The sequence below is a fragment of the Saccoglossus kowalevskii genome, chromosome 13 (assembly GCF_978046115.1).
Source record: "Saccoglossus kowalevskii chromosome 13, keSacKowa6.1, whole genome shotgun sequence".
NCBI lineage: Eukaryota > Metazoa > Hemichordata > Enteropneusta > Harrimaniidae > Saccoglossus > Saccoglossus kowalevskii.
In genome coordinates this window covers 35468437-35482301 of record NC_140653.1, presented here as the reverse complement: position 1 = coordinate 35482301, position 13865 = coordinate 35468437, and positions in this window count along the sequence as shown.

Sequence of the window (13865 nt, the reverse complement as noted above, 5' to 3'; positions counted from 1 at the left end):
ACTTGTGGTTTTGCTATGCTTGCTGAATAATGTGTGCTGGGAGCAATGAGTTTGCTCTGTATGTGTGTGTGTGTGTACTACAAAAGATAAAGGTGATGGATGATAGATCGGTCTGACGCGTGACTAATACATGTAAATATTTCTACTGAACGGACATTTTGGTGCAGTTTTTATTTCATACAACACAGTATCGTAAATGTATTTTGCGATAAAAAAATTACGTCACTCGTCTCTGCACCTCACCAGCCAACAAATAAACTATCGTCGTTGAGGGCAGTATAACATATCTGAGTGAATACATATTTTCAAGTGCTTCAGGGCTCACACCACTAAAACGACAATGTCAGTGTTTGGGTGACCCCCCCCCCCCTCGAAAAACAAACAAAGATCTGGCCAGAAAAATACATGTTGGTCACCTAAAAATGGATGTTAACAAAACACAGATTTGTCAGGTTTCACTATTCTCAGTAAAGCAGCCAGTTTTGAAGTGTCTAATCAAGAGTTGCTCAGATCCACAGGTCACAGGTCGCAGGTTAGGTCAATAAGCAAAGCTTTACGGTCTCATACCACTAATCAACCAATGCCTAGCAAGAACCAATGAATTTTTTTAAATTTGTTTTTTCTCAGGTGCTCCCTGTTTGAGGGCGTAATCACCTGGGTCAAAGGTGAGACCAACATGTGGTCTTTTGTTTACTACTTTACTATTCACAAACTCTCTAAATTCAATACTTGCTTGTTCACTATTGACCTTCTTAAAAATCGCTTCTCACATGATGTGAATCACTACTTAGATCCCCTTCCACATAACTACCCAACCCGACTCTCCCTTGAAAACAATTTTTACATTCCACAAGTGCATTTAACTCAAAGTAAACATAATATCAAATACGCAGTTACAAAGCACTGGAATGCACTTCCCAATCACATTAAAAATATTACACATAGACACATGTTTAAAAGTACATTAAAATCCCTCCTACTAAATGAGTAACATTCATTCACTCATTCATTCATTCATTCATCAACTTATTTATTTATTTATTTGTTCAGTTATCCAGTTATTTATTTATCTATTCATTCAGTCATTTACTAATTGATCAAATAATTGATAAAATATTTCATCAACAGTTTGTTATTTTACTTTACATTATTTCACTTATTTAATTATATTTCTTTATATTTCTTCATCATGCAGACACTTTCTGTGTATAACGCTAGGCGGGGACATGGACTAGACTAGTTCAATACCAAACTATTTATGTGTCCCACACCAGTTGCATTCCTACAAAGCAATATTTTATTTATATATGCATTTCTGTACATTAGTATTTATTTAATTTCCTATGTAATTGGTGAAATAAATAAATAATAATAATAATAATAACATTATTATAACGAACAAAGAACACTTAGCGACTGTGTACCTGTGGGTTTATTCTGTGTGTATTTGGATGTTCTATTCTTGGTGTTTTTCCAGTGATTTCTCTAAGTGCAATCCAAATACAGTAGGTGTGTTTTGTTTACCTGAGATTTGTAAGAGTTTGAGCTGGCCAACATGTTAGTTTTTTTCATATGGTTGTTTACTTGCATGTTGATTTCCCATTTTTGAGTCATGTTTTCAACTTTCTTCATCATTTTCATATAGCAATCTCGTCATATGTTAACATTGTCGTCTACGGAAATTCAATTAGTGGTATGAGCCCTTTACATAAGTCTAACAGCTGACATCATTGAAGTACGCCCTCACACATCACATTTCAAATAAACACGGTGGCTAACAAAACAATATGATTTGAATGTTGATATGCTCATAGGTAGTATGACACTTCACTTTAAGAGGTGACATTTCTAGCCATAAATCAAATTTACTTATTTTTATTTTCGATTTTTGTCATGTATCAATTTCTATCTATTCCAATGAATGTTTAATAGGTGATTAAAGATTATTGTTATTGTTATCAAACTCAATCACTGTAAAGTAAATACAAAAACAATATAAGATGTGTGTAAAACGGTAATAGAAATATTACATAGAAAGCAAACATGATTAGTCGATGTAGTTTGTGTAAATTGCTCTAAAATACATAAAACAAAGCAAATAAACTGAGACTGACCTGAGATGTGAGTGCCGGAGATCGCGGAGATCAGTTAGTCTAAAACAGGGTGGTGAGACAAAGCAAATCTACATCACAATACAATTGAAAAATACCGCGAAGTGGTCAGGTGAGAGATGGTTTATTTACTCTCATCGTTATCTAAAAAGCTTCTTTTATTTTTTCAGATAGAGCTGTATTTTTGAACCCAGATTCTATGCCAACAATTTTCAGATTACGAATATTGTGACCAGTTCAGAACTATTAAGCTAGAATGGTATCATCATAATGGGAACGTATTTTATTGCACATAATGGAAAAACGGCGTTGCAGAAACCTGGATTTATGTTCATTGCCAGTTTCACCAACATATTCCATATTACAATTATTGTATGTAATTAAATAAAATGCATTAATAGTACTACATGTACATGTAATTGATGTGCTGATTGGGAACATTTCGTTTGAAAGCTATAACTGCAAATAGTCTTGCTAATAGCAAGACCACGTGATGCAGCGTCTGCTTCTACATTGTATGCTGCCAAGCGCACCAGCAATTAGACAGACTAATTTAGATTAAAGAGAAGAAATTAATATACAATTAATGCTGCACTACCTGACAACTTTAAACTGTGAATCGTAAAATAGATTCCACAAACGAATATGTACGCAACAGTTTTTTAGGTTAATGGGCGGTGGTCGTCGCGCCGCGCATGTCAACATTTGTGTTGATAACCATTTTCCCACAATCCAATCCCATTGGTTCGTGTGGTGAAGACATCCCATTGGTTCGTGTGGTGAAGACATCTCATTGGTTCATGTGGTGAAGACATCCCATTGGTTCGTGTGGTGAAGACATCTCATTGGTTCGTGTGGTGAAGACATCTCATTGGTTCGTGTGGTGAAGACATCCCATTGGTTCGTGTGGTGAAGACATCTCATTGGTTCATGTGGTGAAGACATCCCATTGGTTCGTGTGGTGAAGACATCTCATTGGTTCGTGTGGTGAAGACATCCCATTGGTTCGTTTGGTGAAGACATCTCATTGGTTTGTGTGGAGAAGGCATCCCATTGATTCGTGTGGTGAAGACATATTCTTTGTTCGTGTTGTAAAGACAATTCATTGGTTCGTGTGGTGAAGACATCCCATTGGTTCGTGTGGTGAAGACATCCCATTGGCACGTTTGGCCCTGCGATAACATTACGATAAATTGCGTGAATTATTATTCACAATGTTAGTAGTAAAACATTAGTAGTTTACGTCGGACTATAGGGACGACCATGAGGGCGCTGTTCATACTAGGATGCGATGCCGTCATACGGGGTGGGATGACGTCACAATGGGAGGCCGTGCATAAATTAACATAAATGAAGACCAATGCCGTAAAGGGGTTCATTTGAATGAGGATGACGTCACAATGGGATATTGTGAATAGATTTGCATACATAAAATTGATGTGAATACGAGGTCGTGTCGAGGTCATCGTGAATACATTTGCATAAATTACCATCATTTTTAAAATTATTTTTAATTATTTTTAATTATTTTTAATTATTTTTAATTATTTTTAATTATTTTTAATTATTTTTAATTATTTTTTAATTGGACAGGCGTGGACGAAAGATTTTTCAGAATGTGTCATAGAGGGCGCTCTCTCTCTCACACACACACACTAATAAATACACGGCATTTTGAAAACTAACGGAGTTTATTGCACAAAAGAAGTAAACAAGAATGAAATATTGACATGGAGTATACATTCATGGTGTGGTTGAGTATTTTTTTTTAACGCCACGAAAAAAAAACCATACGATGTGAGTAAGGAAAATAGTTGCGTAGCGTATAAATGTTTAGCATGATTAAATATTTCTTAACACCTCGAAAAATACGTACATACATGTAAATGTGCGGCGTGGTTAAATTCATTTTTCACGTCACGAGAAATACGAGTACATAAACGATTCGATTAAATACACGGAAGAGTGAAAAGTCAATAATTATACAGTAAACAGTGAACAATAAAAATAATTCATTCTATATATACATATGTTGTTCATCGTTTATATTTTCTTACCTCATATTTGCTTTGTTTTGTTTGAGTAAATTATTTTTAACGACACGAAAAAATACGAGTACATAAACGATTTGATTAAAAACACAGAAAAGGGAAACGTCAATAATAGTAAACAGTGAACAATAAATAATAATTCATTCTATATATACATGTTCATTTTTACATTTCTTACATCCTTTCAATGAGTCAAGCAGTCTGTACATTTTTTTTATTCCATCGCTCCAATCAGAATCGCTCATCTGTCGTAGAAGAAAAAAAGAGAGAGAGAAAATAATATTAAAAACCAATAGTCACCCCGTAAAACTGCGGTCATAAACCCCGCTAAAATGCAAAGTATGCAAAATCGGTTGATCGACGTACAGTTTGTTTTTTTCAAAAATGGTGGACTACGCTACGATGAGTTAAAATATATAATTACCTGATCGTTTCACAGAATAACTTTTGACATACATAATCATCACACGGAATGAGTTTACGGTGTAACGTAGCGATTTTCGTTTTTCCCTTGGCGAAGAAGATATGTCCTCGCCTTCTTGCCGAAGATTCAAAGGCGGTAGACCAAGTTTGACCTTCTGTGAAAGGTCATCTCATGGATATCTACACAACGAGTCATACATGACGTATTGGCTACACATTGCTTGAAATCAAAGTATTTGATGATTTTAGATCCACGTACAAGAAATCTCTTAAATTCTGTGACATGACTACCGTACGAGTCAAATAGTCTTCGTGGTAAGGGTATTTCAGACAGAAAGTGGCCCAATGAGTTCCACCCGCGAATATCAACGGTGTTTGATAGGAGCGATGTGTATTATTCCGAAGCACTGTCCGTGAATGCCAGTTTGAACTCAATCACAAGATTAAGTGTGAGCGCATAGGATTATTTATAACTCGCTCGTCATAAGTGTTCCTAATGTGAAATAGACCTCCCACGTAGATAATAAACAACAGATGTTGGTGTATTTGTATATTTATGTTATCTAAAACATGAACACTCGCAAACAGCCTGAGGGATAGGGTTTTAAGTTGAAAGCATTACCCCTATACCTGCGTGTATGGGATAATGATAACAGGACTGGAAACACGGGGTCAACTTGATTCGGTCAATGTGAATCAGTATGGTTCTTGTCCATCACCAATTCACTTTTCTGAAAAGGCACACCCCCCCAGAGTGTAATGGCATTCCACAGCTACCATCCAAGTGCTACAATTGATTTACTCATTACAGTAGCGTTAATTTGGATTAGCGTTAATTTGGATTAGCGCTTCCTTCTCATCACTTTTCTCATCACAGTGACGTCTTGCGTAGTTATATAGTGTCTTCACATACGCGCTAAAGATTCCTGACCTGACACCATTCAGTTACTCTGATCGTTTTTGTATCATTTTTGAAGGTTTATTTTACAACGACTGGAAAACTGACTGAAAATCAAGACTATTCAGTTCATTCTCTCTTCACTAATGAAATGGCAGTATACAGCAAACTATCATTCGTCATTTTTTTAAACATGATTTCGAATATCCACGATTTCGAAATTCTAGAAGAGGCAAGAACGAACGTTACATTTGAATGGTCAAATGACAAGGGGCTGACCCCGCTTGAATGCGCAACAGAATGTATTAAATACAACCATATTCAATATTTCACTTTTTTAGTGTTGACCCATTTAAACAACAGAACCAGTCTCGAAACACTGAAAGCCATAGCGGATGCTTCAAAAAACGAATTTCTCTTCCAATGGCTCGAAACCAAATTAAATGAAGCACTATGATTCTTCACAAATTACGATGACATCCTTCACAGCCTGGCAAAAGAAATCACTCAACTAACCTCACCACCAGATTCGAATTTCCACGATCAACGATCAACGACGAAAAAAATTAACCATTGAGGTAACAGGCTTCGCTACAGAGAAACAATGGAAGTTACTAGCTCGCCAAATTGAATACTTTGAAACGGGACATCTAGCCGATCATCATCGAGACATCGACTCAGAGACTGTACGCCTCAGCAAAACAACCGATTGATGAATTCGTGGACTCAAATTCCAACAAGAACAATCCTCACATTATAATACTTAAACTACGCTCCTTGTAAGAACATGTGGACATGAACACGACATTTCTACTCACAAGATGAAGGACATAATTTTAGTATATCTGTTAATTACTTTACGATTGGAAACTGTCGATAGAACACATTTTTATGAATGAATTGGTTTTCCGATTTGAAAATCATTGAGTAGGTATTCATGCATTAATTAATTAATAATGATCAGTCCATTGAATTTGTGTCTCACCCAAAAAAAAAATCAGAACAGCATTACTAGACATCTCCATATTATCCAAATTTCGAAATTATACATATTTTAATATTAAATTTACTATTTTTTTACCATCAAACTACTGAATCACTGTACATATAATATACTATACGTATACCATTGACAAATTCAGACTCCGCTTATAAATTATACTCGATTATGTTTTTACCAATCATTACCCCGCCCATCATTCATGATTCGATTGACCACGTTCTGAATAATTCGTACACACATGCAGATAAACGGATTTTTGCGATATACATGTACTTCTTGTTTTCACTCCAAAACTTACTGCTTATTTGATCCCTCAATCAAAAGTTGTTTTACTTGGGATTGACCAAGAGTGCATTTCCACGTTAATTTAAGTGTATATCCATTTATGCTAATTTATGCACAAAATCCTATTGTGACGTCATCATTTATGCTAATCTATGCTTCCACCTCGGTACGACCATGAGGGCGCTGTTCATATTGGGATGCGATGACGTCATACTTGGAAGCGATGATGAACAGGGTAAAGGGTTCATTTGAATGAGGATGACGTCACAATGGGATATTGTGAATACATTTGCATACATAAAATTGATGTGAATACGAGGTTGTGTCGAGGTCATCGTGAATACATTTGCAAAAATTACCATCAATTTTTTTTTATTATTATTTTTTAATTGGATGTTTTAATTATTTTTTAATTGGACAGGCGTGCATAAATTACCATCAATTTTTTTTTTTTTTTTTTAATTGGATGTTTTAATTATTTTTAATTGGACAGGCGTGGACGAAAGATTTTCAGAATGTATCGTAGAGGACGCTCACACACACACACACACACACACACACGCACACTCTAATAAATACACGTCATTTTGAAAACTAACGGAGTTTATTACACAAAGAAGGGGAAATCTACTAATGAGTAAATAATCAAAAAGAATGGATTACAAACTGAGTAATTGAAATTGAGTATATAGAAAGTATACATTTTGTTTTTGTTTTGTTTTTCCAATCAAAAGACCAATGGAAAAAAAAAATGAAAATATATTACTGCAAATACCTTCTAAAATTAAATAGCAAAGCAAGAAATTTCGCTAGCCTGCTAGAGTTGGGAAAATATCCTCCCCCATAGCAACTAGATTGAAATATTGGATCAAAATAAATAATTCCAACTCAAACTCGCTAGTTCACGAAGCTCACGAACTTGGAATACATATTGACGAAAAGGGAAAAGACAACTGGGTAAAAGACATGAATCAAAGTAAATAGCAAACCAAGAAATTTGGCAAGCCTGCTAGAGTTGAGAAAATATCCTTGTAAAAGACATGAATCAGATTTTAGACAATTTGACTATGGAAAAAAAATATTTTGGAATACACATAAATCTCAGGATGACAAAAAAGAAAATCATTGAAACATTGACAGGTAATTCGAACAATCCTTTAGAAATTCATAGCACAGAAACATTACATGATGCAAGCAAATAAAAGTACACATCATAAAAACAAGTTACGAACCTACAGAAAATTAAAACAGAATTTGCATATAAAAAATATCTCACCACAATAAAAAATCTAAAACATAGTGCTGCGCTAAGGCGAAACTCGGAATAAAGGCTCATACCCTTCAAATGGAAAGGGGGTAGATATAATAACTTTATAGCTGAAGACTAAATTTGCCCAGTTTGTGACAACTAGAAAATTGAGAACGAAAAACAACTTCTCAATTGTAATCTATACTTGGAGGAACGAAATAATCATGATTAAAATATTAAATACAATAAAATCAACTTTAGGACGGACGATGAACACCTAACAGATATACTAAGAAGTTAAAATGACAAAATAATCATTAAGCTAGGAAAATTCGTCTACATCTGTTTCAGGTTACGACAAGAAAAAAACTAAAATACCAGATGCCTAAACCAACCACAAAATAATTTTGTTTTACTTTACATTCAAATGTTTGTGATTTTATTATTGTTACACATTGCTTATTTTTGTTACTTTATTGTTTATAATCTTATAGCTGAAGACTGAATTTGCTCAGTTTGTGACAACTAGAAAATTGAGAACGAAAAAAAATATCTTCTCATTTGTAATCTATACAATAAGAAACAAAACAAATCATGATTAAAATATTAAATACAATAAAATCAACTTTAGGACAGATGATGAACACCTAACAGGTATACTAAAAAGTTAAAATGACAAAACAATCATTGAGCTAGGAACATTCGTCTACATCTGATTCAGGGCACGATAAGAAAAAAAAATCCTAAAATGCCAAATGCCTAAACCAACCACCAAATATATATATATATTTTTTTGCTTTACATTCACTTGTTTGTGATTTTATTATTGTTACACTTTGCTGGTTTTTTGTTACTTCGTTGTATTTCCAACCAAGATCCCACGCATGAATACGGTTTCAATTTTAATTGTTATTGTGCAAATTAGATGGTTGGATATTGACATCATGGTCAGTTTACCACCTCAGTTATCACATCGTGCTTTGTAAATATTTGAAAAGCTCAGTGGTCACAGATAGCGTTGCAACACACGCACGCACTCTTTCGAAGGGGGAACTAGCCATGTTGTGTACGGCCGCAGTGAGTTGAATTGAAAAGCCCACTTCAAGTTGTGTACGTAGAGTAATAGATTATTATACATTATATTAGACATAATCATAATCGCAATCAAGAAGCAGATCTTTCCTCACCGATAAAATAGCTACTTATTGCTGACCCGTGTTTACCATGTTGTTAGGACAATTTGATTCATGGCATTATTCAGGAGTTATGGAACGCGATCAGACCCCATTACAACAATGTCACGCCTCGTGCATTACTTCAATAATAACACCCAGCTGATTTGAATACTATATAGTTGTGTCTTCAATTATTATTTCAAAGGCGAATATCTTTCACGTATACACTATAAACATTACAAACGGTAACATCGGTGTAAAAGTATTTATTTCGAGAACAAGTCAACACTGTTCATAATGAAAGAATCGACAAAAATGGCAAAATAAAAGAAATATCTAATCATTCGAACTACAACGTGCATACATACATACAGTATTTTGAGGATCGTCGATTGATATTACGCCATATTGCAAGTGATACTATTATGAATGAAAGTGTTGACGAAATGTAATGTGCACGCACGCATTCCTCGTCCACCGGTGCCCCAGTCACGTCAAACAGTCGATTTACGAGAGTGTAAACAATGCGGTCAGGATATTATAATTGTATAGTGGAATCTGTCTAATGGATAAGCGAGTGCTCTCTGTACATCTTGGGAATAATCAAAACTTAGCGCATTTTATTTAACATGAATTAGCAAACAACGTGTATGGTATGCGTACGTGCTTACCGTCAAAGTACGAACTACGCACCATCTCTATAAGATTAAACAATGTCATCCATTCTCTCCAGTATAACTAATTATTTTAAATTATTGGTGTCCCACTTTTTGACAGTCACCCTTTATGAAATCGTTGATGACCGACATGTCGTCACATCAGTTTCACGTGGAAATACACTCTTAGTCAATCCCAAGTAAAACAGCTTTTGATTGAGGGATCAAATAAGCAGTAAGTTTTGGAGTGAAAACAAGAAGTACATGTATATCGCAAAAATCCGTTTATCTGTGTGTACGAATTATTCAGAACGTGGTCAATCGAATCATGAATGATGGGCGGGGTAATGATTGGTAAAAACATAATCGAGTATCATTTATAAGCGGAGTCTGAATTTGTCAATGGTATACGTATAGTATATTATATGCACAGTGATTCAGTAGTTTGATGGTAAAAAAATAGTAAATTTAATATTAAAATATGTATAATTTCGAAATTTGGATAATATGGAGATGTCTAGTAATGCTGTTCTGATTTTTTTGGGGTGAGACACAAATTCAATGGACTGATCATTATTAATTAATTAATGCATGAATACCTACTCAATGATTTTCAAATCGGAAAACCAATTCATTCATAAAAATGTGTTCTATCGACAGTTTCCAATCGTAAAGTAATTAACAGATATACTAAAATTATGTCCTTCATCTTGTGAGTAGAAATGTCGTGTTCATGTCCACATGTTCTTACAAGGAGCGTAGTTTAAGTATTATAATGTGAGGATTGTTCTTGTTGGAATTTGAGTCCACGAATTCATCAATCGGTTGTTTTACTGAGGCGTACAGTCTCTGAGTCGATGTCTCGATGATGATCGGCTAGATGTCCCGTTTCAAAGTATTCAATTTGGCGAGCTAGTAACTTCCATTGTTTCTCTGTAGCGAGGCCTGTTACCTCAATGGTTATTTTTTTTCGTCGTTGATCGTTGATCGTGGAAATTCGAATCTGGTGGTGAGGTTAGTTGAGTGATTTCTTTTGCCAGGCTGTGAAGGATGTCATCGTAATTTGTGAAGAATCATAGTGCTTCATTTAATTTGGTTTCGAGCCATTGGAAGAGAAATTCGTTTTTTGAAGCATCCGCTATGGCTTTCAGTGTTTCGAGACTGGTTCTGTCGTTTAAATGGGTCAACACTAAAAAAGCGAAATATTGAATATGGTTGTATTTAATATATTCTGTTGCGCATTCAAGCGGGGTCAGCCCCTTGTCATTTGACCATTCAAATGTAACGTTCGTTCTTGCCTCTTCTAGAATTTCGAAATCGTGGATATTCATGTTTAAAAAAACGACGAATGATAGTTTGCGAGTACTGCCATTTCATTAGTGAAGAGAGTGTCATGAATTTGTTTTCGCGTATCTGTTAACCGACTTAATTAACTGATTATTAGCGAATTGCTGTGTTATGTCTGTCATCGTGTAGGCCTATTTGAAGTTTTTGACGGAACTTGGCTCAGTGATTTGGAACTAATTACGAGATATCCGTCGCGATTCTGACAGTTTATATCCGTAGTTATTAATGTAGTGAACGATTAATCAAAAGATATGACGTATTCAGTACTTAGTGTGATTGGCTTTATGATTGAAGGTTACGCCCTAGAGTCTTTTACTGTTTTGTAATTGGTTAGAGTTTTGAACATGAATAAAGAGAGTTTGAGTTGGTCTTGGCGAATACTCCACGACAGACGAGTCCGAGAGAGTCTTGGGGCGAGCCTTGACGCAGTCCAGTCTTGGGCGAGTCTTGGTTCAGCCTTGTGAGAGTCTTGGGCACTTTTCCCCAGGGCGCTGTGTCTTATAGTGTGCTCGATTGACCGACTAAGACGAGAGCTGAAACGTATTTCGTTGTGTGTGTCTTATTTGACTGTAAAGTATAAGTGACTTTCCCGATCCCGTACCTCAAGGGGACAAGATAGAGAGACGAGACGAGTTTCCCCCCTGACACGTGTGGAGACCCCGAGAGAAGAGAAGATTCCCCCTGATAAGAGAATGAACTGAATAGTCTTGATTTTCAGTCGGTTTTCCAGTCGTTGTAAAATAAACCTTCAAAAATGATACAAAAACGATCAGAGTAACTGAATGGTGTCAGGTCAGGAATCTTTAGCGCGTATGTGAAGACACTATATAACTACGCAAGACGTCACTGTGATGAGAAAAGTGATGAGAAGGAAGCGCTAATCCAAATTAACGCTAATCCAAATTAACGCTACTGTAATGAGTAAATCAATTGTAGCACTTGGATGGTAGCTGTGGAATGCCATTACACTCTGGGGGGGGGGGTGCCTTTGGGTGAACTCATTGGGCCACTTTCTGTCTGAAATACCCTTACCACGAAGACGATTTTGACTCGTACGGTAGTCATGTCACAGAATTTAAGAGATTTCTCGTACGTGGATCTACAATCATCAAATATTTTGATTTCAAGCAATGTGTAGCCAATACGTCATGTATGACTCGTTGTGTAGATATCCATGAGATGACCTTTCACAGAAGGTCAAACTTGGTCTACCGCCTTTGAATCTTCGGCAAGAAGGCGAGGACATATCTTCTTCGCCAAGGGAAAAACGAAAATCGCTACGTTACACCGTAAACTCATTCCGTGTGATGATTATGTATGTCAAAAGTTATTCTGTGAAACGATCAGGTAATTATATATTTTAACTCATCGTAGCGTAGTCCACCATTTTTGAAAGAAACAAACTGTACGTCGATCAACCGATTTTGCATACTTTGCATTTTAGCGGGGTTTATGACCGCAGTTTTACGGGGTGACTATTGGTTTTTAATATTATTTTCTCTCTCTCTTTTTTTCTTCTACGACAGATGAGCGATTCTGATTGGAGCGATGGAATAAAAAAAATGTACAGACTGCTTGACTCATTGAAAGGATGTAAGAAATGTAAAAATGAACATGTATATATAGAATGAATTATTATTTATTGTTCACTGTTTACTATTATTGACGTTTCCCTTTTCTGTGTTTTTAATCGAATCGTTTATGTACTCGTATTTATTCGTGTCGTTAAAAATAATTTACTCAAACAAAACAAAGCAAATATGAGGTAAGAAAATATAAACGATGAACAACATATATATATATAGAATGAATTATTTTTATTGTTCACTGTTTACTGTATAATTATTGACTTTTCACTCTTCCGTGTATTTAATCGAATCGTTTATGTACTCGTATTTCTCGTGACGTGAAAAATGAATTTAACCACGCCGCACATTTACATGTATGTACGTATTTTTCGAGGTGTTAAGAAATATTTAATCATGCTAAACATTTATACGCTACGCAACTATTTTCCTTACTCACATCGTATGTTTTTTTTTTCGTGGCGTTAAAAAAAAATACTCAACCACACCATGAATGTATACTCCATGTCAATATTTCATTCTTGTTTACTTCTTTTGTGCAATAAACTCCGTTAGTTTTCAAAATGCCGTGTATTTATTAGTGTGTGTGTGTGAGAGAGAGCGCCCTCTATGACACATTCTGAAAAATCTTTCGTCCACGCCTGTCCAATTAAAAAATAATTAAAAATAATTAAAAATAATTAAAAATAATTAAAAATAATTAAAAATAATTAAAAATAATTAAAAAAAAAATAATTAAAAAAATGATGGTAATTTATGCAAATGTATTCACGATGACCTCGACACGACCTCGTATTCACATCAATTTTATGTATGCAAATGTATTCACAATATCCCATTGTGACGTCATCCTCATGAAAAATCTTTCGTCCACGTCTGTCCAATTAAAAAAAATAATTAAAAAAATTGATAGTAATTTATGCAAATGTATTAACGATGACCTCGACACGATCTCGTATTCACATCAATTTTATGTATGCAAATGTATTCACAATATCCCATTGTGACGTCATCCTCATGAAAAATCTTTCGTCCACGCCTGTTCAATTAAAAAAAATAATTAAAAATAATTAAAAAAAAT